Source organism: Symphalangus syndactylus, chromosome 6, assembly GCF_028878055.3.
Source record: "Symphalangus syndactylus isolate Jambi chromosome 6, NHGRI_mSymSyn1-v2.1_pri, whole genome shotgun sequence".
NCBI classification, from domain to species: domain Eukaryota; kingdom Metazoa; phylum Chordata; class Mammalia; order Primates; family Hylobatidae; genus Symphalangus; species Symphalangus syndactylus.
The window spans coordinates 74,592,474-74,619,468 of record NC_072428.2 but is presented as its reverse complement, the minus strand read 5'-3'; the positions used below and the strand labels follow the sequence as shown (position 1 = coordinate 74,619,468).

The 26,995-nt window shown below is 41.9% G+C and overlaps 1 protein-coding gene and 2 pseudogenes across 1 annotated transcript in view; all 3 read right to left on the bottom strand.

Moving 5' to 3' along the window:
* Positions 1-11,207, bottom strand: part of LOC129485356 (N-acetylated-alpha-linked acidic dipeptidase 2-like) — a 62,143-nt gene extending 50,936 nt beyond the window's left edge. The window contains exon 1 of the mRNA XM_063642024.1: positions 11,169-11,207. The gene's annotated coding sequence lies outside the window, so the exon portion shown is untranslated. The remainder of the gene's footprint in view (positions 1-11,168) is intronic.
* On the bottom strand, positions 10,624-16,545 carry LOC129485355 (ankyrin repeat domain-containing protein 33B-like; annotated as a pseudogene).
* A 1,494-nt stretch (positions 16,546-18,039) lies between these two features.
* LOC129484739 (putative tripartite motif-containing protein 64B) lies at positions 18,040-23,495 on the bottom strand (annotated as a pseudogene).
* Between the last annotated feature and the right edge of the window lie 3,500 nt (positions 23,496-26,995).

The following is a 26,995-nucleotide window of genomic DNA, read 5'->3' as shown; positions in this document are numbered from 1 at the left end:
ACCAGCAACGGAACAAAGCTGGATGGAGGATGACTGTGACGAGTTGAGAGAAGAAGGCTTCAGATGATCAAACTACTCTGAGCTACGAGAGGAAATTCAAAGCAATAGCAAAGAAGTTAAAAACTTTGAAAAAAAATTAGAAGAATGGATAACTAGAATAACCAATGGAGAGAAGGGCTTAAAGGAGCTGATGGAGCTGAAAGCCAAGTTTCGAGAACTATGCGAAGATTGCAGAAGCCTCAGTAGCAGATGCGATCAATTGGAAGAAAGGGTATTGCTGATGGAAGATGAAATGAATGAAATGAAGAGAGAAGAGAAGTTTAGAGAAAAAAGAATAAAAAGAAATGAACAAAGCCTCCAAGAAATTTGGGACTATGTGAAAAGGCCAAACCTACGTCTGATGGTGTGCGTGAAAATGACAGGGAGAATGGAACCAAGTTGGAAAACACTCTGCAAGATATTATCCAGGAGAACTTCCCCAATCTAGCAAGGCAGGCCAACATTCAGATTCAGGAAATACAGAGAATGCCACAAAGATACCCCTCGAGAAGAGCAACTCCAAGACACATAATTGTCAGATTCACCAAAGTTGAAATGAAGGAAAAAATGTTAAGGGCAGCCAGAGAGAAAGGTCGGGTTACCCACAAAGGGAAGCCCATCAGACTAACAGCTGATCTCTCAGCAGAAACTCTACAAGCCAGAAGAGAGTGGGGGCCAATATTCAACATCCTTAAAGAAAAGAATTTTCAGCCCAGAATTTCCTATCCCGCCAAACTAAGCTTCATAAGTGAAGGAGAAATAAAATAATTTACAGACAAGAAAACGCTGAGTGATTTTGTCACCACCAGGCCTGCCCTAAAAGAGCTCCTGAAGGAAGTACTAAACATGGAAAGGAACAACCGGTACCAGCCACTGCAAAAACACACCAAATTGTAAAGACCATCGAGGCTAGGAAGAAACTGCAGCAACTAACGAGCAAAATAACCAACTAACATCATAATGACAGGATCAGATTCACACATAACAATATTAACGTCAAATATAAATGGGCTAAATGCTCCAATCAAAAGACACAGACTGGCAAACTGGATAAGGAGTCAGGACCCATCAGTGTGCTGTATTCAGGAAACCCATCTCACGTGCAGAGACACACAAAGACTCAAAATAAAGGGATGGAGGAAGATCTATCAAGCAACTGGAAAACAAAAAAAGGCAGGGGTTGCAATCCTAGTCTCTGATAAAATAGACTTTAAACCAACAAAGATCCAAAGAGACAAAGAAGGCCATTACATAATGGTAAAGGGATCAATTCAACAAAAAGAGCTAACTATCCTAAATATATATGCACCCAACACAGGAGCACCCAGATTCATAAAGCAAGTCCTGAGTGACCTACAAAGGGACTTAAACTCCCACACAATAATAATGGGAGAATTTAACACCCCACTGTCATCATTAGACAGATCAACAAGACAGAAAGTTAACAAGAATATCCAGGAATTGAACTAAACTCTACATAAAGTGGACCTAATAGACATATACAGAACTCTCCACCCCAAGTCAACAGAATATACATTTTTTTCAGCACCACACGACACCTATTCCAAAATTGACCACATACTTGGAAGTAAAGCTCCCCTCAGCAAAAGTAAAAGAACAGAAATTATAACAAACTGTCTCTCAGAACACAGTGCAATCAAACTAGATCTCAGGATTAAGAAACTCACTCAAAACCGATCAACTACATGGAAACTGAACAACCTGCTCCTGAATGCCTATTGGTACATAATGAAATGAAGGCAAAAATGAAGATGTTCTTTGAAACCAATGAGAACAAAGACACAATATACCAGAATCTCTGGGACACGTTCAAAGCAGTGTGTAGAGGGAAATTTATAGCACTAAATGCCCACAAGAGAAAGCAGGAATGATCCAAAATTGACACCCTAACATCACAATTAAAAGAACTAGAAAAGCAAGAGCAAACACATTCAAAAGCTAGCAGAAGGCTAGAAATAACTAAAATCAGAGCAGAACTGAAGGAAATGGAGACACAAAAAACCCTTCAAAAAATTAGTGAATCCAGGAGCTGGTTTTTTGAAAAGATCAACAAAATTGATAGACCGCTAGCAAGACTAATAAAGAAGAAAAGAGAGAAGAATCAAATAGATGCAATAAAAAACGAAAAAGGGGATATCACCACCGATCCCACAGAAATACAATCTACCATCAGAGAATACTACAAACACCTCTACACAAATAAACTAGAAAATCTAGAAGAAATTGATAAATTCCTCGACAAATACACCCTCCCAAGACTAAACCAGGAAGAAGTTGAATCTCTGAATAGACCAATAACAGGTTGTGAAATTGTGGCAATAATCAATAGCTTACCAACCAAAAAGAGTCCAGGACCTGATGGATTCACAGCTGAATTCTACCAGAGGTACAATGAGGAACTGGTACCATTCCTTCTGAAACTATTCCAATCGATAGAAAAAGAGGGAATCCTCCCTAACACATTTTACAAAGCCAGCATCGTCCTGATACCAAAGCCTGGCAGAGACATAACCAAAAAAGAGAATTTCAGACCAATATCCTTGATGAACATTGATGCAAAAATCCTCAATAAAATACTAGCAAACCGAATCCAGCAGCACATCAAAGAGCTTATCCACCATAATCAAGTGGGTTTCATCCCTGGGATGCAAGGCTGGTTCAACATACACAAATCAATAAATGTAATCCAGCATATAAACAGAACCAAAGACAAAAACCACATGATTAACTCCATAGATGCAGAAAAGGCCTTTGAGAAAATTCAACAACCCTTCATGCTAAAAACTCTCAATAAATTAGGTATTGATGGGACTTATCTCAAAATAATAAGAGCTATCTACGACAAAACCACAGCCAATATCATACTGAATGGGCAAAAACTGGAAGCATTCCCTCTGAAAACTGGCACAAGACAGGGATGCCCTCTCTCACTGCTCCTATTCAACATAGTGCTGGAAGTTCTGGTCAGAGCAATCAGGCAGGAGAAGGAAATAAAGGGTATTGAATTAGGAAAAGAGGAAGTCAAATTGTCCCTGTTTGCAGATGACATGATTGTATATCTAGAAAACCCCATTGTCTCAGCCCAAAATCTCCTTAAGCTGATTAGCAACTTCAGCAAAGTCTCAGGATACAAAATTAATGTACAAAAATCACAAGCATTCTTGTACACCAATAACAGACAAACAGAGAGCCAAATCATGAGTGAACTCCCATTCACAATTGCTTCAAAGAGAATAAAATACCTAGGAATCCAACTTACAAGGGATGTGAAGGACCTCTTCAAGGAGAACTACAAACCACTGCTCAATGAAATAAAAGAGGATACAAACAAATGGAAGAACATTCCATGCTCATGGGTTGGAAGAATCAATATCGTGAAAATGGCCATACTGCCCAAGGTAATTTATAGATTCAATGCCATCCCCATCAAGTTACCAATGACTTTCTTCACAGAATTGGAAAAAACTACTTTAAAGTTCACATGGAACCAAAAAAGAGCCCGCATCGCCAAGTCAATCCTAAGCCAAAAGAACAAAGCTGGAGGCATCACGCTACCTGACTTTAAACTATACTACAAGGCTACAGTAACCAAAACAGCATGGTACTGGTACCACAACCAAGACATAGATCAATGGAATAGAACAGAGCCCTCAGAAATGATGCCACATATCTACAACTATCTGATCTTTGACAAACCTGACAAAAACAAGAAATGGGGAAAGGATTCCCTATTTAATAAATGGTGCTGGGAAAACTGGCTAGCCATATGTAGAAAGCTGAAACTGGATCCCTTCCTTACACCTTACACAAAAATTAATTCAAGATGGATTAAAGAATTATATGTTAGACCTAAAACCATTAAAATCCTACAAGAAAACCTAGGCAATATGATTGAGGACATAGGCGTGGGCAAGGACTTCATGTCTAAAACACCAAAAGCAATGGCAACAGAAGCCAAAATTGACAAATGGGATCTCATTAAACTAAAGAGCTTCTGCACAGCAAAAGAAACTACCATCAGAGTGAACAGGCAACCTACAGAATGGGAGAAAATTTTTGCAACCTACTCATCTGACAAAGGGCTAATATCCAGAATCTACAATGAACTCAAACAAATTTAGAAGAAAAAATCAAACAACCCCATCAAAAAGTGGGCAAAGGACATGAACAGACACTTCTCAAAAGAAGACATTTATGCAACCAAAAAACACATGAAGAAATGCTCATCATCACTGGCCATCAGAGAAATGCAAATCAAAACCACAGTGAGATACCATCTCACACCAGTTAGAATGGCCATCATTAAAAAATCAGGAAACAACAGGTGCTGGAGAGGATGTGGAGAAATAGGAAAACTTTTACACTGTTGGTGGGACTGTAAACTAGTTCAACCATTGTGGAAGTCAGTGTGGCAATTCCTCAGGGATCTCGAATTAGAAATACCATTTGACCCAGCCATCCCATTACTGGGTATATACCCAAAGGACTATAAATCATGCTGCTATAAAGACACATGCACACGTTTGTTTATTGCGGCACTATTCACAATAGCAAAGACTTGGAACCAACCCAAATGTCCAACAACAATAGACTGGATTAAGAAAATGTGGCACATATACACCATGGAATACTATGCAGCCATAAAAAATGATGAGTTCGTGTCCTTTGTAGGGACATGGATGAAACTGGAAAACCTCATTCTCAGTAAACTATCGCAAGGACAAAAAACCAAACACCACATGTTCTCACTCATAGGTGGGAATTGAACAATGAGAACTCATGGACACAGGAAGGGGAACATCACACTCCGGGGACTGTTGTGGGGTGGGGGGAGGGGGGAGGGACAGCATTAGGAGATACACATAATGCTAAATGATGAGTTAATGGGTGCAGGAAATCAACATGGCACATGGATACATATGTAACAAACCTGCATATTGTGCACATGTACCCTAAAACCCTAAAGTATAATAAAAAAAAAAAAAAAAAAAAAGCATTTCCCATTTGACACTGCCAGGGGCCTATAACAAGCTACAGCAGCACCATAACCTTTGCCATCAGGAAGCCCGATGTCCTTTTGGTTTATCTGTGTGTATGAGTAAACACACTTACGCTCGCCTGTGCACACCCTCACACCATAGTGTACACTGTCCACAGTGGCACCGCCTGCTACTGAGGCCTGTGCCTTTTATCGAGTCTTATTTCAAGCTGGCTCAGCATGAGGAAATTGTGTATGCAACACTGACTTTCCACTGAGTCACTCAAAAATTAGTAAAATCATTTCAGGTAGTGTGTGCTTTTCTTTTTCCTATTAATGAAGGAAGCTTTGAGTGCAGGGGCACAGAAAGGAGCAGTTGATTTAAGTCATTCCAACGCATAAGCAAGTTCCAAATGCACTGAGAGACGAGGAGGAGAAGATGCAAAGGGCGCCTTGGGAAGAACTGCTTTTGCCGTAAGTCCTTGGCGGCTCCCAGCATGCCCACTGTGATGGCATTCACCCCACTGCAGTCGTCGTCATCAATGTGACTTTGTTGTTTTAGAAGGATCTGTTGTGGTCAGGGTTCCACCTGTCCTTCCCTAGACCATGACCTTCCAGGCAGCTCTAGGCAGGTCCCAGCCAAAAGGTGCTGGGGTAGAAACCAAGGACCAGGCCCACACAAACAGGGACCCCAGGGGCTTCCAAGGGAAAGTGCTGGCTGCCAGGTGCAGAATCCATAGAATTACCCACCAGGGGAGCCAGAGGGACCTGCGCAAATCCCTGGGGAGTGTGTTAGAATTTCCCCAAATACTGTAAAAGAGAAAAGTGCTCATACTTTATCACGTGAAAGACTAATGATGTCTAGGAGCTGACACAGAACAGGAGGACTCTGACCACCGCAGGACCAGCGAGATGTGTCAGGACAGAAATGAGCAAGCTTGAGTCTACGGGCACACCTGGGGAAAGAGTAATGCAAGGCACACCTCAGGGCTGTACTCACTCCTCAAGGCAGGCTTTGGTCCCCAGGGTAAGGGTGAAGAGACGGCCTTCCCATATCATGTTATGTGGATGGCGGGGCTGCAGGGGATGTAGTCTTCTTGCCGGTGGGCTGCATGAAACAGCAGGCTTTGCATCCTTTTCAGGCCTGGGGTCTGGCCTTACCCCAGGGACTTCTGTTTCACCCACGACAGACTCGCCTCCACACCGGGGACCTGGTCACTGCTGACAGCAGGGAGAGAAGCAGGCAGAGGGGCCCAGCACGGCCCTCCTGCATTCAGAAATCGTATTTTCCTACGAACATCACGAACTCCGTCTCCTGCTGCCAGGAGAAAGCTTGGGTCAGAGGAGTGGTCAATGCTGAGACGACACAGCTATTGAAATTCTGATCTCCATAGTTTTGAGGTCTCCAGTGTTGCCAGGTGACTGTCAGGAGGAGCTTGAAAAGAAAGAGGCACATGATATTTCACACTGCTTTTCCCAAAGGCAGCCAAGGGACAGCCTCTGCACACTGAGGTAATTCTAGATGATTGGCTCCACGCTCTTCCCTCCTCCTTTCTAGTGAGTTTAGTGCTGGCTGACTGTAGAACACTTTATTCACAGAAGCTAGTAGAAAAAATTGTCACTCTTAATTCACATGCTCTAACGTCAGACCGGGAGTGACCAGCTCTGGAGGGAAGTGCTAGGACTGGCTCATTTGTGTTCTCATCAGCTGCCTCAGTGTACGTGGAGGTGGATTTCACTGGTGTTCATACATGCTTTCACATCCACAAGAGGCTCTCCGAGGGACAGAAGTGACTTCACACCCACCGTAAAGCCATTTCTGTTGCCAGAGTCCCCAATTTCCAATCACCAAAAAATTCTCCACCAAGGAGCGAGCTCCAGCCATCTCACTTGTAATCAGTAGCGTCGACATTGTCTGAGAAATATTTATTCTGTCCACTTTAAGCTTAATTTTCACAAACACTAAAAAAGTAGTAAAATAGGCTTTAGATTTTCCTCTAACTCTATTTATATATAAATCCCTGAGAAGGTAGCTATTAACTTGAAATTCACTATTTATAGTTAATTAACATCAGGGTGCAGGGAGGGACCCTGAGCCCCATCCCTGTGCACAGCAGGGGCTGGGCTGTCATTGCAAGAGAGCAAACCTCCTCTCCCTTCTGAGTAAAGAGTAGGGGGTGGTAGGGGCACGGCGGTGGAGGAATTCTTAGCCATCAGCACAGATTCTGGCAGGCCTGCTCTTCCCTCACTCTGGGGGCCTGGAGGTCCCACCATGATAACACCACATTGCCTCACAGAGGCCCCTGCTTTTCTGTCCTTGGTAGACCTCAGGGTAGGTGGTGCTAGGGATCATAAAGAACTTAACCAACTGGGAGAAGAAAACAGGCAAAGGAAGGAAGTGTGAATGAAGAAGAAGAGATGAGGCAACAGGGGTGGGAGAACTTGGTGATAAAGCCAGGGGGGACAGTTTAGTGGCAACTGACAGGAGAGGAGAAGGGGGCCCATGCTCATCAGTCCCCTCCTTCCTGAACAAGATGAGGGGTGCAGAGAGGGCGAGCCCTCAGTGAGTGAATGCAGCAGTTCAAAGAAACAAAAATAGACAAAAATAATAATTGTTCTCCTAGGACACCAGGTTTTTAGAGAGACCACCGTGAGACCTCTGAATGCCCGATGCCCAATAGTGCTGAGTGGGTAAGTGACAAAAAGCCTGCACCCCCCAGCCCTGTGCACCTCCTGAGACCAAGGAGCCTGGGTCATCAGTACCTAGGGCTAGAGGAAAGGGCTTCCAAATGGCTCAGGAAGATGTGTGGGCATTTCACTCCCCCTCTGGGACCAGATGACCACACCTCCCCTGAGGAATCCCTTACCCAAAATAATTGAACATAATAATGTTGCTTAAATATAAACTGGCTCATCTTATCACCCTGACACTGACCCCAGGACACCCCCCTCAAGGTGGCTCCAGTTCCTCATCATCTAGATTTTTCTCCCTGCCCTCCCCACACTCCCTGAGCCTGGCTGGAGGCCGGCTTGTCCCCTCTGCTGCCCACTCCAAAGAGAATAAGAAACCAAGGGCATGGGCTCGCCATAGGTCGAGGAAAGAGGCTTGGCGACACTTCCTTTGACTTGGAAAATTCCTCTAGTAGCAAATCTGCTTCCACATGGCGAAAATGAGAAGTGCTGGGCCAGTAGCCAGGCACACAGCTGCAGGAGCTACCTGGACCTGCCTCATGGGCCAAAGGGAAGGGCTGCCCACAGGCAAGCCACGTCTAGAACGAGTCCAGAGAGATCAGGGAGAGTCTGGGATCCAATCAGGGATGACCCTTCTTTCAGTTGGGTCTGTTGCGTTTTCAAAATCCAGTCTTTCCACTGGGACCATAACAAAGCTCCCCGGGAGGTCAGACTTCCCAGTCCCACCAGAGCACCCCATGAAGCTGTCATTTTCTCTCAAGTTGCATACACTGGCCAGGTAAAGGCAGCTTCTACTCACCAGGCAAGTGGCCAGCTCACCTTCAGATTTGCCAAAGAAATCTGGGTCCTGCCCTATACTTGCTGGCTTGGCAGGCTTTTCAAAATGCAGGTATCTCTGGAGCTGTTTTGTGGACACCAAGAGTGTTACTTGACAAGCCCTGTGCTAGCCCCAGGGTACCGTGTGCACCTGGGTAAGGCTGGAACACATTGGGGACAGGGATCCAACATGCCCACTCTGGAACAGCGTGGGAACTGGAGAAATCGCCAGTTGTTTGCTGTCCTGCCATTGCTGTTCTAAACATCCCTGGAGACTATGAGCATCGGTTACAGTGTGGTGGCAGCTGGTCAGGACCAGAAATGTCCATTTTTGACCTGGAAGCAGCAGACACCTAAGGCTTAGGGTAGACGTGGGGGCTCCATACCATTCCCAGTGCCAACTTCCCATGGCGGAAATGGGAAGGAATATCTGGCCACCCACCAAGGGTCAGATGCCACATCAGCCCGAGCAGAAGCTGCCTGACACTGGCTGTTCCAATGACAATAGGACATCCTTGGGAATGTGGAGCCATTTGTGAGAGCTCAGGATGGGTGTCCTGGAAATGCCACTTAAAGGCGACTGAGGCCTCTCAAAATGCCTGTGTTAGAGCTGCAGCTCTCCATGTGGGCTGCAGTGCAGTCACCTGTGGAGCTTTAGGACAGGCCCAGGGCTCAGCTTCCCGGACCAGTGCCTTGAGAACTTTCGCAGCAGGGATATCCGGCTTGGAAAGGCATGCCTGGGAGACCATGCGACACTGCCTGGCTGGGCCCTGGGCTGACAGAAGTGAGCGTGGAGCTCGTGGTGACTTGGTAATGCTGTGAATTATGTACGTGTGGCAGGAAGGTGCCACAATGCCAAGGCCCCAAGTCTTGGGAATTCCATGAGGTCCGCATGAGGTTGAACTAAACACCAAGTGCAGTCCTCAAAGGAAAAATAAAAGAAATACCCACATAAGGGACTCTTTGGAACTGAGTCTGGAAGAGAGGGCTTCCTGGTCCACTCCAGGAGAATTTGCCTAAAGTAAATTTGCTTCCCATTGTATTCTCTTTGCTTGTTCTAAACATCACCTCCCCCCATTCCCTTAATTTGCATCATTCTGGGCTCCTTACTCTTGCTGCATCCTTTTTTTTCATTTTAAGGATGTCTGGATTTGATTTACTTAAGAGCATATATGGCTTAATTTTGTAGTTCCGGTAATCATCTATTACATTTCCCGCATTTTATCAAATGACACGTTTTCCTCATATCTATTTTTATTTTTTATTTTATTTATTTATTTATTTATTTATTTTTTGAGACAGAGTCTCACTCTGTCTCCCAGGCTGGAGTGCAGTGGCGCAATCTCGGCTCACTGTAAGCTCCGCCTCCCGGGTTCACGCCATTCTCCTGTCTCAGCCTCTCCGAGTAGCTGGGACTACGGGCGCCAGCCACCACGCCCGGCTAATTTGTTGTATTTTTAGTAGAGACGGGGATTCATCGTGGTCTCCATCTCCTGACCTCGTGATCCGCCCGCCTCGGCCTCCCAAAGTGCTGGTATTACAAGCGTGAGCCACCGCGCCCGGCCCTCATAACTATTTTTAATATGTTAAAGATTTTGTATCCAGTTTATCTAAAACTCCTTGATTAAAATGAGTTTAATTCTAGCAATACATACATGCTTATCTCTGCATTGTTTTATAATTTGATGATAAATGTTTGTCCCCAATATATGACTGTATGGATAATACTTTTTAAAAAGATACAATAAAATATGATATCTCTTTCTCACTTGATCATGTGGCTGAATGAGTCAATCCCTCCATCAAATAGAAATATCTGGCATCACTTAATCTAACTAATAAAAACATCCAGTGTGCACGTGCACCCACAATGAGAAGAAAAGACCAAAACAAACAGCCAAAAAGGAGAGAATCCCATGATTTCTGTGTAAACTCCTACAGATATCATAAATATTTATTGCTAGAAACAGTATTTTAAATGAAAGGTCTTCAGGCAAGTGTATTAAAACTGCCTTGGATACAAGGGGCCCTGTCACTTGTAAAACTTGGCAAATTGGATAACAATTAAAAATACAAAATTAAACAGAAAATACCCTTTAATAAATTGAGGTTTCTTTGATTGAGACGGAGTTTGGTCCTTGTTGCCCAGGCCAGAGTGCAATGGCGCGATCTTGGCTCCCTGCCACCTCTGCCTCCGGGTTCAAGCGATTCTCCTGCCTCAGCCTCTTGAGTAGCTGGGATTACAGGCATGTGCCACCATGCTCGGCTGATTTTGTATTTTTAGTAGAGACGGGGTTTCTCCATGTTGGTCAGGCTACTCTCAGACTCCCAACCTCAGGTGATCCGCCAGCCTCGGCCTCCCAAAGTGCTGGGATTAAGGGCGTGAGCCACCGTGCCCGGCCTCATAAATTGATCTTTAAACAAATCTTAATTGAGGTTCTCTAAAGGGAGCCTTTTAGGCAACATGCCCTCTATGTGTACTGATGGCTAGGGTGGCTGGTGTCAGGCGAATCCATGTGGATCCCCCAGCCCCTTCCTGGGAGCATCCTAGAAAGACAGCGTGGAAACGCCCGTGGCCTGGTGGTCCCCGGAGCCGCCATGGTGCCCAGCCCCGCCGCCTCACCCTGTCCTCGAAACTCGTGTGAAGCGCCCGCGGATTCTCACGTCCTCTTCTTCCAGGGCGGCGGGCGCTTCTCCTGCACCTTGGCCTGGCGCTTCTTCTGGGCCTCCTCAGCCCCCGGTTTCTCCTCCTTGGCCACCTTGTAAGGCCACTTGGGTATCCGCAGGTGGCCACTGACCTTGGTGCTGCCCTTCTGCGCCGGCCTCTGGGGCTGGAAGGTGGGCGAGGGCGCCTTGCTGAGGCGGACCCGGGGCACCATGCCCGGCAGCAAGCTGCTCCGCCGCAGGCGCTGCAGGGGCAGGAGGCTGGCCTTCCGCCGGGCGGGGTCGGCAGAGCCCCAGGACCCCGGTAGCAGGGCAGGTGGGAGGCCGGCTCTTGGGGAGCCCTCCCGGGAGCCCGCGGCCACTTGGCAGGGCCGCTTGTGCTGCTCTGTGCCCTCGGCTTCACTCACCTCCTGCGCCTGCCTCCCCATCCCCCGCCGCGCCGCGAGAATTTCCTGAGCCGCCAGGATTTCCTGCATCGCCAGCCGCCTCTTCCCCACGCACAGGGAGCACTCGGGGCACACGGTCTGGCACGCGAGGGCCACGGCGGGGCTGTTAGAGGCTGGTGATCATCCTGACCATGTGGTCCAGGGCGCCCCGGTCCTCCGGGCCAGGCACGGAGCGCGGTGTCAGCGCGGACAGCTCGCAGTCCCTCAGCCTCTGCAAGCTCGTGCCCTGGAGCGGAGGCAGCTCAAGCTGGTAATTTTCCCCCAACCGCTCCTGGCAGGGGCGCTCCAGGAGCCTCTGCATGAGGCAGAAGTGTAAGTGGCCACTCCTCTGGCGACATCCCACGGCGGGGCCCTCGCGTGGACACCCGCCCCTGCTAGCTCAGGGCTCGGATGCGATGGGTTCGACCCTGCATGGCGGCTTTGCAACCTAACGCGTCCATCCTTCAAGGTCAAGACCCAGGACATAGTTCAACAAGTAGTTGGTGATGATAGCATGCCCTGACTGGGCCAGAACAGCCTCTTTAGTAAAACAGCACAGGAAAGTCATGAAACACATCCTCAGCTCCTTTCTTCATTTTCACTTTAATTCCGTGATGCCTCTGTGTCCGTCTGACGACATCTCTCCTGGGGTCTGGGACTCTGCTGGTCTTCAATGCTTACTGTGAAGGGTTCCTGGCCATCATCAGCCAGGAAAACCTCAAAGCCCTCCGTCCTCAACGTGGGATCCCTGGGCCAGGGGCATCAGCCTCACCAGGAAACCTGTTCTTCTGCTCATTCTTGGGCCCCAACCCAGGCCTATTCAAAGAAAGACTCCAGGGGCAGGGCCTGGTAGCCTGTGTTTCCACCAGATCTGTGTTAAAGCTCAAATGAACCAGTCCAGGTGATGCTGAGGCAGGAAGCGCAAGGCTGAGAGCCAGTGTCTAAGGCAACTGTGCCCATGGGGCCAGGGGCAGCTCCTGCCTGTGCAGCTACGATTAGGGTTGCATTCCCTTCCCTGTCCTGCCAGTTGACGTCAATTTGGGGGCACTCAGCTAAGGCCACCACGGTATATCCACAAAGCCGTGGTAGCAGGCGACATTAAGGCCAGTCTAGCCATTGTGATCAGTCTCCTGCGCCTTCTCAAAGTTCAGCCCCCGCCGCACCAGAGTCTGCAGCAGCCCCACTGCTCCAGGACGCCCTCCTCCAGGACGCCCTCCTCCAGGACGCTCTCTACGCCCTGGACGCCGTGCTCCTCCTGGTCCTGGAAAGGGTAGAAAGAGTCGTCCCAGGAGATGCTGCGGGTGTGGGGCAGACTGGAGAAGTCCTGGAACTCTTTGTAGTCAGCGAGATCCTCCTAGACCTGTGTGCCTAGGAGTGGGGACAGCGGTGGCGGGGTCATGCAGCGCGCCCCGTCACCCTGTGGCTGGGTCCCAGCCAGCAGCACCACACAATCGGCCGGAGGCGTGGGCGTGGGGCGAAGGCTCTGTCTGGGAAAGCCTGGTGGGCGCCAAGGTCCCTACTTCTTGCTTCTGTGTCCCCAGGAAGCCCTAACTCCCCCCCAGCCCGGGGGAAACCTCACTTCTTTTACATTATTGTTTGTTTTTATTTTAATTTTTTAGGACATTGATAAAATCACTTTCTGATTTTTGAGATTAAAAATTAAATAATTTTCAAATTTACCCTTTTTTAAATGTTTCACTATTTTAATGCTTTTATTTTTTGTATACTTTAATTATTGTAATTTATATCTTCAATTATTATGGAAGAATTTTAGAAAAGTCTTTTCACATAATAAAGTCTAATTAATTAACTGTTATTTATTCTCTCCTCTATCTCATATACGTACTTTAACCTTTTAGAACACTTTGTTTTGAGACTGTTGTTACTTATGTGACATTTTAACTATTAGTCTTCACTCTTCTAGTGAATTTTTAATGTCATTCAAAGGGTACATCTTTCTATACTGAGAATTAAACATAGTTGTCAACAATATTCTCAAATATTAGGAATTTCACCTTCCAATGGCATGTTAAGTATGTTCTCCTTCCCTTCGAATGCATATTCCCCGCCCCCGCCCCCTGCTAATTTTGTATTTTAAGTAGAGACAAAGTTTTACCGTGTTGAACAGGCCAGTCCTGAACTCTTGATCGCAAGTGATCCAGCTGCCTAGGCCTCCCAAAGTGCTGGGATTACAAAAACAGCAACTAAATGCTGGAATGATGACCGGGAACTTGTCTAGAGTCTCCAGTGATTATCCTCCTTATAACAAGGCAGAAAGCCTTCCTCAGAATTATCCAGACTGACATTACTCATTGTCCAGACCTGTTAACAGACTCCTGCAACCAGTGCTGTGAGTCTCAAATGTGCTCTTTCAGTAATGCAGTAGAAGGCCCGAGTTTCCACATAGTAGTATCCTTCAATGCCTGGAGACTTTTAAGGCATAAGAACGTATTGATCCTATGAACTATATGTTTTGTAAAATCTCAGGATATGTGAGGTGCTTGGACAAATTAAGTTTCAGGGTGATATCCACTATTGAGACAGAAAATTAGTCTAAGAATTAAGACCTCAAAGTCCAGAATGAGAAAAAAATTGTTTTGCTTAGAGCCTCCTTATAATTATCTTACTTGTTTTATAGATATAAGCACTAGAGGACAAGCTCTACCTGATATAGCTGGCCTAGACATATGCGGATTTAATTGTAGGAGAAAGAATTATACCTTTCGGGTAAAATGACTACCAAAAAGAATTAGTTGCTGTTTTTGAGACAAGTTGTCACCCTGTCACTCAGGCTGGAGTTCAATGTCACAATCAGAACTCACAGCAGTTTTACACTCCTGGACTCAAGCAATCCTCCCAACTCAGCCTCCTGAGAAGCTGGGACAACAGGTGTGCACCACCACTCAAGGCTAATTTTCTGTTTATGCTTTGGTAGAGATAAGGTCTTACTATGTTGTCCAGGCTGATCTCAAACTCCTGGCCTCCAGTGATTTTTCTGCCTTGGCCTCGCAAAGCACTGGGATTATAAGTATGGCCCCTGTAAAGAGCTTTAGATCAATTTTATTTAATACAGATAGCTTTCCAACTAAAAATATTTTATTAGAATTCTCTTAATTCAGCAAAGCATTGTTATTACTGACCCAGTCTTCACTTATTTTCGGCTTACATGCAAGAACAAAATTATCTTTATGTTTTAATTTGTTTTATTTTATATTTTCAAGGTGCACAATATGTCGTTTTGAGATACATGTGCATAAGGAAATGATTACTATAATGAAGAAAATTAACAAATCGATCATATCACTTAGCTGTGCTTCTTTTTTATGATAAGAACACCAAAAATCTAGTCCCTCAGAATATTTCCCAAAAACAATACGAGATTATCTAATATACCTACAGGTTGTACATCAGATTCATTTATTCTACATTACTGCACCTTTACCACTGTTACCCTTCATTTACTTATTTTCTTCCCATGAATGTAACCACCATTTTTTAATGTATTGAACTTTTAAAAATCGATTTCAAATATGAGTGGGACCATGAAGTATTTTTGTCTGTGTGTCTGTCTCATTTCACTTAGGAAACCTGCCATTTACATATCTCCTAAATTTAGTACAGAAATAAAGTGCTAGTCAAGAATGTGTCTCAGTTTTGTTAGATTAATTTTTTCCAAGTTATCCTCTTTATCAGTTTTTACTTTTTGTACTACAGAAGAGTGAAAATTCTTGTATTAAAAGAAACTATAACCAGGCTATTCATAAATAACTTCTTTCAGGGATAAAAATCTCAGGAAGTTAAAGATTTCTGTATTAATGATTGACAGTGTTGTTAGTGGTCTCTCTTAGACTTATTTCAATTGTAAGTAAGTCTTGGTGATATTCTAACATAAATTCTGACAGGTGAAGAGAATAAATAAATTAAGTATCTCTAGGAGAATCAACAGAATAAAATTATCTTCGTTAAATGGCTAAGAAAATGTGGTAAATAGACACAAAAACATTTTCATCTTCCAAAATCAGAGTCAAATACTAAGTGATCGTAAAGTAGCTAATTCTGTCTTCCTGACAAAGTGAATGTGAGCTAAATTAGAAGAATGTCAGGAACAAATTTTTCCTTGAAATCTAGCAACAAATAATGTAATTAAATTATGAGGCCTTGACTGTTGCATAGAGTTGTAGCATCAACAGAAAAACTCACAAAACATAGGTGAAAATCAAAAAGGAGTGCCGGGTTGGAGCCCTAAGGTGAATAATTTTATCATCTCAGATCACTTGGAAAAAGGCAGCGAGTCCAAAAGAAGCTGTTGAGAAGCTTTCTCTCTGCTAACTCCTAATGTTCTGCATGAAATATGTGGAGGCAGAAGAGAGACAATTTATTATAGTCTACGTGATATAGAGTGAAGGAATAAGAGAATCTTTCTGATAAGTATCTTCAAAATTGGGAGAATCATTTCTATCAAAATCGTTCATTTAAGGGACTAAAATACAAATAAGACGTTTCTTGACACATAACACTCAGCTAGCCAGGCTCTAAAAAGGACGACACTGGACACCTCGACAGTGGTAAAAAGCAGGGTTTACTCACTCTTGAATAACAACTGGTGCTAACCTTAGGCAGCAGCTTATCTATTTGGTTGAGGTTCAGCTTTGTTTCATTGAACAAATCTCTTGGGTTATTTTCAGTTGTTCCAGTCATTTAATTTGTTTTCTGAATCAAATGATAAGAATAAATAAGGTTTAGAGTGTAAACAGCATTCCCAGATACATTACCACTTAGTGTCCCATCTGCCTAATTTTGAACCTATAGGACAGGAATAAAAGCACTGTGAGAAACACCAGGTGATTTCCTTAAAGCCAAATACTCTTGACCCTCCTACGTTTCTTCTGGCTCTCCTGCTGCATGGGACATGGTAATAAATGGAAGTTTCCTGCACAAAGAGGTAAAATTCACTTGTTGAAGATGTCAGTCTTCTTCTTGACCAACTCCTATATTGGTACAATCATGTGAGAGAAATGCACCTTCTGAATCATTTCAAACTCGTGGTCTTTGTTACAGCACATAAGCCGGTGTGCTAGGAGACGTAGCTATTACATTCTCTTATACAATTTTCCATTCTCTATCATCTGGATTCTTATTTAAAATGTAAACAAAGTTTGTCCTTTCTACTGCATAAGAAGGTTTATACCACTTTATGCTTAGTAAGTAGTTAAATTTATATGTCAGTTTAAATAAGGACAGCCTCCATTATTCTAAGTCCTGTTCCTGTTCCCCATCATCTTATATAGGAACCTTCCTCTTTTGATTGTTTATATTAAAAAACCTAAGACAATTGAAATCAACCCCGTAAAAATTATGCTACAATTATTTTAAACCCTAACATAATAGTGTTATCTTTGATATGAATCTGAAAATCAATTTATTTCTTATCTTTTGATAGATATTCATTAGTATGTTCTATCCTATTTTGTTACTTATATTTTGGAATAGTTTCTTAATGTTAGAATAATATTTATACATGTTAACTCCTCTAATTATCCATTTACTCATCTTATTTACTGTATGATCTATTCTAAAAGTTGCGTTGAATAATTGTAATATATTAGCAAAGAAGACAAATACTGCCATTGCCCCTTTGGAATTTTCAATCTGGTAGTAATAAGTATAAGAGTTTTCTGAATATTATAATCTGATATAATATATTCAGAGATGTAATAGCAGAGCAACCCGGCACTGAAAATCTGTTGCATGAGTTGAAATGTGATTAATAACTAGGATGTTGAGAAACGATAAAGTCTGTGAGGTCAACTTAACTTGCTCAGACTTAAAAAGGAAATAAGCACACTTTTTATTCTTTGTAAGATAAGATATCCACCACTTCATTATTCTACCCCAGCCTGGTTCAAATATACAACTAAGAGAAATGATTTACAGTGTGTACAAACTGAAAACATACTCTCTGAAAAAGGAGTCAGATTAAAAAAAGAACTTACATTGTATGATTTTATTTACCTGAATGCAAAAACATAAAAAGTAGATTAAGTGGTGTCAAGGAATGGGGGAGGTTGAATGGAGAATAAATGTTAATGTGTATCGGGATTCTTCTGGAAGTGATAAAAGTGCACAGGCAGTAGAGAGCTCTGATGCCTACACAAGTGTGATATGCTAACAATCTCTGAATTAAATACATTAGAACATGACTTTCACGGTAAGTGAATGAATTTCAACAAAACTAGTACAAAAAATTATTGATGTTCTAGTGAAGATTCCACAATAATTTATTAATTAAAATAATTTAATTAACAAATGTACACATTCAAGGTGGTTATCCCATTTATTACCATAAAGTAATTACATTCCATGAAGTTACAATGAGCTCACAGGCTCTCACACGTAGGGTCTTAGGACACTATTTGCCTCATATATGGGAGGTCACAATAAATCATCATGAAACCAACTTTTCATGTACAACCAAAGCAAAAGAAAGGCCTCAGAGGGGAAGAGAACGAGGAAGGAGGAAAACCATAGATAAGAGAACCTTTAGAAATATCAAAAAAACTCACAGATCCATTATCATAATCCAGAAACACCCCAACCCGACCCAAAGGCCTTTGTACATACTGAATTAAAGGTGGAGAGTTGATGGAGAGACTACAGTGATTGCTCCTTTTTGAGGAAATTAAAAAAAAATGTTTCATCAGAATCAATAACGATATTGGCATCTGCAGTCCTGAAATCTCTACAGACTCCCAGAATCCAGCTGGAGGAGAGGGTCACATCCACCTCTCAGAAATGCCTGTGGGAGGTGAATGCTTGTGCTCCCCACACAGCAAAGCTCTCCACTCCCTGGGGATCCACGGGAGCACTGAGATGGTCATCTCCAAATATCACATATCTCACATCCTCAGAAAGGCTTATATAGCAAGGAATCATTTCCGTGCTCAGAGCATTATCCACTGACAAGGAAAAAATATTATATTAGTGAGTGCTATGAGGGACAGAGGCTCTGTGCCCAATTATTCACTTCATTTGCTCTTCCTCCAAGAAAATACAGAAGGAAGGAAAGCAAGAGAGTTTAGCCCCATGCATGCATGAAGATGAAATGTTATTACACCTCTTCAGCACATACAATTATGTATTATTCCTTAAAATCAGAGAAAAAATGTGACCATATAACTGGGCGAAGTAATGATTTAATGTCTATCTCTGCATAGTTTGTTTCAGGACATATCTAAAATGTTTTTTTTTCTTCAGTAGAAAAATCTTCTTGTATTGTTTGTGTTTAAGATCATCAACAGGTAGACATCAATTTGCTGTGATGTGGGAATTTATTGGAATGTAAGTAATGCCTGTTATAGTCTCAAACATAAAAAATTTGGTAGAAATTTACACACGTAAAATTTATAAGTTTCTGAAAAGAATACTCTGGCTTTACATTATCTGTTTAGCTCCTGATTCAATCTACTCTGGGTTCCTGCCCTCTGCTACTTAGACCTGCTCTCTAGAATGGGCCTAACATGGTTCAGCCACGTTCACAGATCCCTCACTTTTCACTTGTTTTGAGATGTATCTGATGGCATTAGAATTGTCCTGATTATGCATATTTCAGTCATTTTCTTTGTTGATCAAAATGTTCTGATTTTGTAAATAATAAAGGTTACTTGTAGAATGCATGTAAATGCACATAGAATAGAAAGAATTAAAAACCATTATGACAAATCTAAGCCTTCAAAATTGAATTAAATTGAATAAACAGGAAATACTGATGCCACCATGAGAACTAGTGTCTTCATAACTACATGATCTGAATATTCTTTGTCCTCTTATTCTGCAGATAAAGTGTGTGTCTTTCTTTACATTTTCATCAAACTGTAAGTCAGGAAATTGAGTTTTCATCATTGTAATATTACTATGCAGGTAGAGAAGATGCACATGTTTTGGAAAAGTATGTATTACCTACATGTCAAAACTAATAAAACTTAAATGGAAAAAGCCTCAACCAAGGGACCCAATAAGGAAATAATTTGAGGCTGGACTGTGAAGCAGCTGGCTCTTGCCTCTGAAGTTGTTGAGCATGTCTAGGACTCCAGTTATGTGCCATGAAGTGAGCTCTGGGTTCACTGGCTGGGGCTGTTGCATCTGTGCCAAATCAGTCCTGCAAAAAAAATGGCCTCAGCTATAGTTCCAAGCCCAGAGTTAATCATACAGTCATACGAAGATATCACATTTTCATATAAGATGTTTCCTCAGAATTCTGCCAGTTTTGGTTAACTGGTTGTACATTTTATTCCACACTCTAGGGGCCATAAGGATGTTACTTTTTCTAAATTTTACTTCCATAAAAACCCAATTTCTCCAGGTATGTTATTCTCAGACATTACACAACTTCTAAAGTCATAAAAAGTCATTGCCTCCCTCTGCCCATCACACCCCCTGAGGGTAGGCAGAAATCTTGGGAATATTTCAGAGAGCAGAAAACCCAGACAAAAACTTTGGGACCTCAGTCTGCAACTGTCACTAACGCTAGTCAGTGTGTAACAGAGAATGTTCACTGAGACAAAAGGCTTTAATCTTTTGTGCAAATCAAAGGAGTCTAATTCCAGCCTGAGAACCCTGCTGGTGAGGGTCCTGAGGCAACCATTTTCTTGAGGTCTTTCCTAGAACTGGGTGTACGGTGATGGGGCAGGCCCAGGTCACTGATGCTTTTAGGAACAAAACATCCCTCCTCAGCCCATCCTTAGGGAATCTCTCTCCTCCCTCTGTCTTTTTTTTTTTTTTTTTAACCTCCAACCCCTCTAGAGTAGAAGATGCCTCTATGATTCCTCAGAGTAATTTTGTATTAAGATCTGTGGGGTATGGCTGGTCAGGATGGATGGATCGGGAGAAAAAACTTCCAAATGGCAAAGTGTTTTTATGTATATTTTAATTCATACAAATTTTAAGATGAATATTTTCCAGACCAAAGAGAAGAAGACCTCAGGCCCTCTTTTGAAACAAAATTTGAAATAGCTCTGACAACGATGTTAGTCCTCAAAATGCATACATCCCCTTCATTCACAGGAGAACAAATTTTCAGAAATAGCATTGTTTTTAGTGTAAACTCATCTTGCTGATACATTTCCCACATCCTGCAAAAAAAAAAAGATAATGTTAATTATGAGAGATTTTTCCTTCTGCATCTTTTCTCACACTCTTGTTTCTTTCTGTTTTAGTGTTTTAATAATGTATATCTTTTTATTTCCTGCTAAGGAATCATTCAAGGCTACATTAATAACAGAACCTCAACTAAACAATAGAAAGCTTCATCAGTGGGCATTAGGAAGAAAGGAGCTCAGCAAGAGATGGTGGAGTAAAGCAAGGATATCTAGGCTTCCAGTGTCATTAATTTCCTAATCTTATTTCCAAGGAAAGTTCTGACCACACATGACAACTCTTAAAACAAAACAGAGAACCATATGAGAAACAGTACATGGACATTGATGAGCAGCTTTGAGAAATCTTGCCCAGGCAAGGGGAAACCCCTCAATGTCTTCAGCAAATCACTGCTGTCTGGGACATCAGAGTGAGGATGAACTAGGGCATGTAAATGGAGTATTACTAACCTTCCCCTGGCCTAGAGTTCTAATGATTTTGGATGATCTCTCTGTGTGGATAGCACTCCAAATTATATTGAAGAGAACTTTGTTATATGCTATCAGCTAAGATGGCAAAAATTTCCCAAAGATTACCAAAGTATGCAGTAATAAGTGAATGGAGAAACGTAATGGTGGAAGTCAGACAGCATTTGTCACTTAGCTTAGAGCAGTGACATATGCAGGTGATATTTGCATGTCCTGGCAGCACTGTCCAGCAAAGGCTTCCTGTCTCTGAGGATGGACCCTCCCTCCTCACATGGAGCAGCTCCCCGTCAGGCATGTGGCATGTCTCCCACAGCTCTCTGTACGTGTCTTTCATCCCTTCTAAATGTTGGGTCGTTCTCACTTGACTGTCTTGTAGTTGTTGGAAAAGCTCTTTCGCTTCTCTTTCCAGTGCCTGCAGATGCAGTTGCTCCTCCTCTTCTAGAAATATATGCATCTTTTGATATTGAATACTGATTATCCTCTTCCTTAATGACACATAGTGCTGCAGAGATGTTTGGTTAAAAGGATTACACGTTCTCACTCTCAATAGAAAACTTCAAATAATTATATGCTGGGTGTAATCAAGCAACTTATAAACTTTCTGCCTCACTCTTGCAAGCAGTCTTGAACATTTTCTATCTTCTTCTGTCCATCTTTGTCAATGTTTGTATTCTCTCTCCCTTTTTAAATCAAACCTATATAAAGACTCCTGGTTTCTATCACTGTGATGCTTCTTCACAGTTGTTATTGAGTCAATTATTTCCTCTATTAATCTCTCTTTTAGGAATTTTCCCTGTCTGATTCGCCTACATGTTAAAAAACATTTAGCCATACACCGTATTATGCAGTTTCTTTTTACTTTTACCTTATTTTTACTCTATATACTATTCTATTGCTTTCACCTTCCTCATTCCCAAACTTAGTGAAATGTTGTCTCATCTGCGGTGTCTGAAAAGATTGATACCAACCTTCAAATTTGAACTAGAATACACATCATGCCATTTATCCAATATACTAGAATTAATTTGGCTAGCTTGTGTGGGCTTCTCTGTTTGCAATTCCTATTATATTAATTGAAATCACTACATTTTCTGTGGATGAAATCACTGTCTTTCAACTGGTAGTTTGAATTTAGCTAAAAATTATAAGCTAACAGTGTGTTTATTTGCATAAAAACAAAGAAAACATTTTCATTTTTACCTCTAACGAATGAAATTTGCTAGTTTCCTGATTTAGATTGTTTCGTGTCTCTTGATTGATTTTCCATAAATAGTCTATTTCCTTTATAAGTTTCTCCTGCAAAAGAAGCAAGAAGCTTAGCAATAATGAAGACAGTATAGTAGATTTCATCCCCTTATCAATAAAAAAAAGGCTGTCATTGAAAGAAACATAAATTAAGTTAGAGTGGAGTGGTCAGATTTTTCCAAATTAAACACATTTGGTTCTAATCATTGGGATGTGAAAAGTGATAGAAACATAATAGAGAGTTTTAAGGGACCCTTCAGATAATATCATCAATTTTCTGAGAAACTGGCTTTTATATAACCCGACTTTGAACAGTGTTCTTGGTGCTGGCCACCTGCTCCACAGCTCCATTCTATATGTTTGAACAATGTTTCTAAGGAAACCTCCTTTAGTGGAGTCTCAACACAGCTATGATTAGAGTGCCAAATTAGTCAGCAACATTGAAAGGACACATTTATGTTATCATGATTGACATGGAATTATCACCACCTCCACCATCTGCATTCTCATCACCATCATTATCATAGGCCCTCATCATTCTTATTTGGGAATCTACATAATTCACACTGCCTTAGAGGCATCACGTACCCTGCATTCCTCAGCAGCCCATCCTATTGGGCTGTGGCTGTGAGCCATGTGCTCTGGTGACTCAGAGCAGGGCCCACAGAGCAATCTCTTGTCAGCCTCACAGAAGAGCTCCTTAGCCTCCTCATGGAGCACACCGATATTGTGTGAGCTGTTGATGTTCTGAGGTCTGGTCTGTCTGGCTAGGGAAGCCAGCTTTTTGAGTGCCACACTGGTGTTGAAGTTGGGCTTCTCTGAGATTTGTCTGCACAAAGGGCAGTGAATTGGTGCTCTGCCTTCTTCTGAGCAGAGGCAGAGGCAGGGCCTGCAAAAGCTGTGCCCACAGTCAATGGTGACCGGGTCTATGAGGTATTTCAGGCAAATGCAGCAAATGAGCTCATTCTGGGAGACTCGCAGGGCATCTGAATCCATGTTTCTGAAAATTAAAAAAAAAAGTGAGAATTTCTTTCTCTTATTTTTATTTGTCCCGATGAAAAGGAAAAAAAGGCTGGTGGACAATTTTCCTTGTCTACTTGAGCTCTGTCCAATATGTCTAATAAGTTAGCTCCAGTACAAACTGAGACATAGTAAATGCAAACATACGGGATTTATAAAGTTTTCCCTCAATAGTCGTCGAAGATTCAGTCCAGGACTCCCTGAGATACCAAGATCCTAAGATGTTCAAGTCTCTTATTAGTAAATGGTGTGGGATTTGTATGTAACCTAAACCTATCCTCCTGAATACTTTATGTCTAGATTACTTTGAATGCCTAATACAATGTAAATGCTGTATAAATACTTGTAATGCCATACTGTTTAGTAACAGCAAGAAGATTAAAAATATGTACATGTTTGGCAGGGCGCGGTCACTCATGCCTGTAATCCCAGCACTTTGGGAGGCCGAGTCGGGCAGATCACGAGGTCAGGAGATTGAGACCATCCTGGCTAACATGGTGAAACCCCGTTTCTACTAAAAATACAAAAAATTGGCAGGGCGTGGTGGCACCTGCCTGTAGTCCCAGCTATTCGGGAGGCTGAGGCAGGGGAATAGCTTGAACCCAGGAGGCGGAGGTTACAGTGAGCTGAGATCGCACCACTGCACTCCAGCATGGGTAATAGAGTGAGACTCTGTCTCAAAAAAAAAAAAAAAAAAAAAAAGACAAAAAAGAAGTACATGTTTAGTACAGCTGCTTTTTTCTCCCTGTAAATATTTTTTATCTGAGATTAGTTGAATTCACGGGTATGAAACTTATGGATATGAACAACCGTGATGCAAATGAGAAAATGAGACAACAGTCGTCATGACATTTTTGTTAAACAAGCCGTGCTCTCAATCATTCCCAGTTACTTAGACAAGCTTAAAGCCTGGGCGGAGGGTAAAAGCTGGGATGATTTCTGAGTCACTTATATAAGCTAATCAACGAAGAAGCACATTCTGAATGTCATCCTGTCTCTGTCATTCTATCTCTCTCAATGATTCCTTGATGATAATATATGAAAGACACTTAGTATCTATGGTATTATTCTATACTCCCTGCCTCCAAACTCACCTAAGAAGTATGCTCAGACAATTATAAATAAAGTAGGTTTTATCTAAGATTGATTAATCAGAGTGGACTGTCAACTCCTAAAATTATGAATCATTAAATTTGTCCTTTTAACTTTAATATCAAAACTCTTCCTTCCAATATATTAAATGTAAATAATATCTATTATTTTTAATTAAGAAAGTTTTTTCCCATAGTCAATTCAGATGATTAGAGAGAACACTTTCACATTCTGAAATAGCCAATATTTCACCTATAATAATTAACAAGAATGAATCAACAATTAATTATCTTCTAAAATAACAAAAAAAATGAAGATATGTATTAGGTTTGCCACTCTACACTAGAAAATCCAGAAATGCAGTTAATGGAAGCGTGGCCGCCAATTCACCATTCTCCTTAGTGACTTGGAAGTTGCAGCTTCTTGGGAGCCCTTGCCAGTTGGTTAGATCTATTGATCTATTTTCTTTCTTTCTTTCTTCCTTCCTTTTTTTTTTTTTTTTTTTTTTTTTGTTGTTTTTGAGATGCAGTCTCACTCTGTCACCCAGGCTGGAGTGCAGTGGCGCGATCTCAGCTTACTGCAACCTCTGCCTCCCAGGTTCAAGTGATTCTCCTGCCTGCCTCAGCCTCCCGAGTAGCTGGGATTACAGGTGTCTGCCACCGTGACTGGCTAATTTTGGTATTTTTAGTAGAGATAAGGTTTCACCAAGTTGGCCAGGCTGGTCTCGAAATCCTGACCTCAGGTGATCTGCCCATCTCGGCCTCACAAAGTGCTGGGATTACAGGCATGAGCCATGGCACCTGGCTGTTATTTACACAATAATTATGTCCATAATTATCTTTAATAGTGCATGAAAGTTATTTGTAACACGGTTGCCATACTAACAGATTTTGTTGTCTTTTACCATGATTTAATAAATCACCATGTTTATACATAGATACATGTTTATACATAAATCAACTATGTTTATACATAGTTGTATTCATAAATTATCTAATGTTTGGGGATTTAGGTCATTTCTATAAACTTAAAATTAACAAACCTTGCTAGAATTTGAAAAAGTAGAAATCTATATAAAAGTCACCATTTACATTTGAAGAGACATTTAAAAAATTATAAAATTCATAAAAGCCAGCATATCCTAGAAAAAGATGAAGTGGCTGTCTTTTAATCAGTCCATGGCATTGCAAATTAGTATGTTTTCTGAAGTGTCATTTCACCAGCATTATGCTTCAAAAAGTATATCCAATAACGTTAAGAAAAGGTAATAATAGATACATATATATGCAGACTTTTCCACAAATCTTGTTCTCTGAAAACAGATTCAAACACTACTTAAGATGTTGCATGTTATCTACCTAAGTGTAAAGAAGAAAGACTTTCTGGTATTCTCACTTCTCAATAAAAATTTGATTCTACATTTTGTAGACTGCCCTGTATTAGACAGAAATAAACAATAAGCAACTTATGAGATGCATATGAAAGAATAAAATATAGTTGCAAATTTTAGTGCTAGAAGCTGAAAAAGTTATCTATTTTACTACAAGTGTGTTATCATGCAGGGTAGGTAAGAGAGAAAAGGCAGTATTTCCTTACCTAACCAAAAAATACTCTGTCATTCAAGTGAAAATATCAGACATTTATTGATCACCAATTCTGTGCTGAAAACTGTTCTATGTGCTTCACATGTTCTAACTTGCTTAATTGTTGCAGCAACCCCATAAGATAAATAATATTTTATACTCATTTAAAGATTAAGAAACATGAGAACAGGAAAGTTTAATAATTTGTCCATAGGCATACTCAAATTAAGTAGGAGAACTAGGGTTTGAAACCAGGCAGTCTGTCTCCGAAAACTGTTTTCCTTTCAGTGACATTAAATATGTTGCCAAAGTATCTTCCTAAGCCACCGTGTTACATACAATATTTTGAGGGGACGCTTCTTGCATGCTGGCAGAATTGATTGAAAGTTGACAAAGCCTTCAAGTATTGTGCAGGCTTTGGTCCACTTTTTTGAATAATAATATGCACACTGTCCTACATCTACCATACTGTCCAACCCTCTATCAATGACATCACAAAAGGCCTGTGGGCATGCTCGGCCAAACCCCATAACAAAGGCATTGTGGAAATCCTAGTGTGCAGTGCAGCTCTGCTTTTCAAAGCACAGAATGTCTCAGGAGGTCTCTTATGTGCACTACTCTGACTACTCACAAAATAAGTGTCTGCTATGGACTCTCCCTACTGGTAGAGATTGGAGCCAAAATTGTAACAAACCTGCACGTTCTGCACATGTATCCCAAAAATTAAATTAAAATTTGTAAAAAAAAGGGTAAAAAAAACCCAAGATTAAGTCCTTAAGGAGCTCATGGTCTAGTAGTTGA